General features: G+C 34.5%; 1 protein-coding gene across 4 annotated transcripts in view; it reads right to left on the bottom strand.

The window, feature by feature from the left end:
• grm3 (glutamate receptor, metabotropic 3) overlaps positions 1 to 4,247 on the bottom strand; it is a 48,585-nt gene that overhangs the window by 39,366 nt on the left and 4,972 nt on the right. For 3 of the 4 annotated variants that reach the window (XM_015044711.1, XM_015044713.1, XM_015044714.1), the window contains exon 2: positions 1,558 to 1,618. The gene's annotated coding sequence lies outside the window, so the exon portion shown is untranslated. Of the gene's footprint in view, positions 1 to 1,557; positions 1,619 to 2,887; positions 2,974 to 4,247 lie in introns of all 4 variants that reach the window. The other variant, XM_015044712.1, reaches the window with a different exon arrangement.

Genomic DNA, 4,247 nt, shown 5'->3' with positions numbered 1-4,247 from the left:
TTTTTTTTTTTTTTTTTTGCTGCATTTTTTGACTCCAGTAACCAGTGTCTTGTTTTTATTTATTTATTTTCTAAGTTTCTGGAATGAGTAAAAAGAAGTTCCAAGCACTTTTTAGAGCCAGCATTCAGTGATGTTGAACTCCTAATTGTCTGAAATAAGTCCACCTCAAGACTGAAATTTTGTCCCTTTCCAATTCATAAAATATCACATCATATCACATTCTTCAAGTCCTGATACAGTTTTAAACTTTGAACCTTAGCCCAATCCCCCTAACAAACAGACATGCTCTGATTAAACCATTATATTATAGATGTGGCTGTGTTTTTAGGGTAATATTGTCCTATTGAAAGATTAACCTCTGCCACAGTCTCGAGACCTTTGCAGCCTTTACCAGGTTTTCATTTAGGGTTTCCATGTAGCCTCCTCCGTTCATCTTTTCACCAGCACTGACCAGCTTCCCTGTTTCAGCCCAACAACAGCATCCCCACAGGATGATGCTGCCACCACTGTGTTTCAAGGAGGGGCTAGTGTGTTTAAGGTCATCTGCACAGTTTAAGTTTTCCACACATTGCATTTTGAGTGTAGGCCAATAAGGTCAATTTAATGTCTGATCTGGTCAGAGCACTTTTTTTTCCTTTCACTTTATTTTCACATGTATGTCCTATGAAACTACAGTCACAATTTATGCCTTTTAAGAAAATGATTTGTTTTTCTTTTCGCTGCCTTAAAAAGCAAATCAGATTTGTGACATCACAACTAAAGCGCAATTGGGTTTTTGACTAAAACGTAAATGTCTCTTCAACAAATTCGTCTCTCAACTGTGCATTTTATAGCTCCTCCAGAGTTACCAGGGGCCTCTTAGCTTCTTCTCTGACTAATGTCTGCATAAAGCATTCTCTGAGGCCTCCTACGGCACAGGCCTCCACAATCTCATAATAGTGAGCTAATATCTATCATTAAGAGATAGCTATCTCATAATTATGATATAGCTTGAATTGGCTCCCTGGCGATACAAGGATATGGATGAGTCAAAATTGGCTTGATAAAAAATATAAATATATATATATATATATATGTTGCAAATATCATTGAGCAATAATTCAGAAGTAGTTTTGTAAATCTCATAATCTTGCAAGTTTTGGAAGAATCCCATAATGTCAAGAAAAAAAAAAAAACTACAAAAAGGGCTTTGGCAAGGAAAAAAATAAGACATGCAATGAGACCTGGAGTACAACTGCCTTTTAGGCATGAACTTAAATTAAGGCTACAGAACAATTAACATTAAATTTTAAATGTTAATCTTTCTCTCTGGTAAGTAAAAATGACGATTACACTTTTACGGCTTAGCATTCTCAAAAGTAAGTGCAGCTATATCTATTCTAAGCAGTCAGTCAACATCTGAACTACAATCAAAACAGTAATCCTTTTTGAAACATCCACTTAAATTGTTTCCCCTAAAAGTGTTGAAGAAGTTTGTTTTGAATGATAAAAGGAACAGGAAATCCTCCAAGAATTGGTTCAGTTCATGTTTTTAGAAAAGGTGAAACAGTCACCTACCTGTTTTCTTAGTGTGTTTGAGTCCTTTTGGCTAAGCTGGTGTGTGACCCCATGTTTTCATCTTTGGGAAAAAAAAAAAAAAAAACAAGAAATAAAAAAAGACATACAAGTTTCCATAAACATTTCTAGACAATTCAGGTCTTTACGTATACTTCAAAAAAATCTGCTTTTATAAAGTTAGTAAAATGGACAGTGGCATAAAATGCTTCTAAATCAGTCCTTTGATACACCTGTAGAGCTTCAGCTGTTGTTCTCAGTGGCACTTAACCTTTAAATTGGATTGTTACTGAATGATACATACAATGGCACAGCTGCTGATTGATTGTATATGTGCTTTCAGATTTGTTATCCTTTCTCTGTCACAGTTGTCATGGCAGGTTTAACAAAAGGCTTTAGAAATCACACAGAATCAATTATCCTCTGCTGAAATAATAATAAAAAAAAAACACTTTTCATTACATATGTTATTAAATAAAATGTGAAAAAACTTGGTCTGGTTTTCAACTATATACAGCCTAATATAAAGACACAGATGACAGTGTGACTTTTGAGTCTGCAGTGGACGACATAACTCTGGCGACAGAAATACAAGGAAAACTACCTCCGTTTCTTATTTCAACTTATTATTTGACCAAATAAAGAATGTGATTCACATATCACAATTTAAAATCAAATATGTGTCGTTTTTCTTTTTCTTAAATTGAAAACACTTTAGTTTTTGGACCAACATATGATTTCAGGCAGCTCAAATAAGTACATGAAAAAATAATTCACGAAGTCATGCCCCTGCAAGACGTCAGTTTTTCCACACAATTTTGTTAGGATTTAAGCCCTCTTTAAGACATGTACAGGGGTAAAAGGGAGACCTTGACATTTTACCAGAATATTTTAAACTTGGATGACACAATGAAATGTCAGAACACATATTTAATTATACTTAATAGAATCGAGACATTACTAATATGCTTCAATTCTAGCTGTAAGGGAAGAAAGCATTTCAGGTAAAGCTACCTCACTTATCCTGCATATCCTACAAAATAATGTCTAAACCCCCTTTATACAAAGTAGCTTATAAAATAAAAGTGACTGTTACAAAACGTGTACGACTCCATGCATGGTGTTAGTACTGTAAAATGCTGGGTACTGTGCTGTACGCAGTCCAGTGAAAGAAGCCGTGTCAAACCTGCAAGTACGTATAGCTACCAATAAAAAACATATTGTTTTTTTTCAGCTCACACACCGACATATATGCAAGTATGTGCACACACGCAAACACAAACACCACATGTATCACTGAACACGCCAAGATGTCAAGTTTTGACAAGGCCACCTGGTTTCCAGCCATGGCTCCAACTCTCTGACTGCTACACTATGTTTGACCACACAGTGCAGATAAACGCCCACCACACCACAGCCCTTACAAAAACACAAAAAAACACATATTTTTTTTAAGCTCAGAAAAAAATAATGGATTATTCAACAAGTTACACAACCAGGTAAGGACATTCATTTAACATCTGCCTGCACACACCAAAATGTATTTCAGTGTGACTCAAAGCACGAAATCAGAGGTACAACAATAAACTAATATTTAAATGCATAAAATGAAACTAGAAATACGAGTATTTTAAAATTGTTTTAAGGAAAGTTTTAATTTAATATAAGCAAGGTGTACATGTCTATGTAACACATACATAGACATGTAACACATACATAGACATGTATCCCTAAAATACAAACAGAAAATATAAAGATTTCATTCATAGTGCTACAAAACACACTAACATGTTTTTCTTATTGAAATGAGCTTCAGAAATTAAGTTTAATTAAATGTCTTTATTTCACTCTTTGCTAAAGATAAACAAACACAAAAAAGAAAAAAATCTGTTTCTACTACAAACCTTTTTTGCTATAATTAAAAAAGGTCAATCCCCACCTTTTTCTCCAACAATTTGCACCACTCCTGTGATCAAGTCTTACTGCAAAACTGTTTAAGCAAAACAAAAATGGTGTGATTTCAGCCTAAGGCTGGCAGCTTCACTCAGGAAAAGCTGAAGCTGATCAAAATATTAGCATCTAAATGGGTGGAACAAGGTGGAACATATCTAAAGACAGTTGTGTATTGCAAACAAATAGGTTCAACCAGAACAGTCACATACTTTCAGGTAAATTTGAGCATATAAAAGTGGATTAACCCCACTCCAGGGCGTAGATCCCATCTCATTATTGGGGGGCGGACCATAAACAGGGACATTTTTCGAGAGCAATTTTGGAGGGGGGGATTGGCAAAGTTGCAGTAAAATATGGTTTACATTTTTCTGTTCAAACTAAGATTCAAATGTTGCTTAGATATGAGTTTGGTTCAGAGTCACAGAACTCATCTCTGCTACACCTTTACAAAAACTTAAGGCTCTAAATAAAAGTAAGTTTTAATAAGTAACTCCACTGAATAAAATTCCTTATACATATTGATTTATTGCAGTGGTTCTCAGTACAAGTCATACGTTATTTAAATTATAACTTGAGTTGCTTTAAGCTTTTATTTTTATTTGGGGGTCATGTTAAGACCTATAAATATGTGGGAACTGAATATTTGGGAAGTATCATAACTTAAACTTAAAGGTCAGCACCAGCGTTTTCTAGAAAAATATTCAGAATTTATTTTGTGGTTTTAAAGGCTCTACGTTGAA

The sequence above is a fragment of the Poecilia latipinna genome, unplaced genomic scaffold (assembly GCF_001443285.1).
Source record: "Poecilia latipinna isolate Pla-1442-1.1 unplaced genomic scaffold, P_latipinna-1.0 Scaffold689, whole genome shotgun sequence".
In the NCBI taxonomy this organism is placed as follows: Eukaryota; Metazoa; Chordata; class Actinopteri; order Cyprinodontiformes; family Poeciliidae; genus Poecilia; species Poecilia latipinna.
The sequence above is the reverse complement of the archived record's forward strand: the minus strand, read 5'-3'. Positions and strand labels throughout refer to the sequence as shown.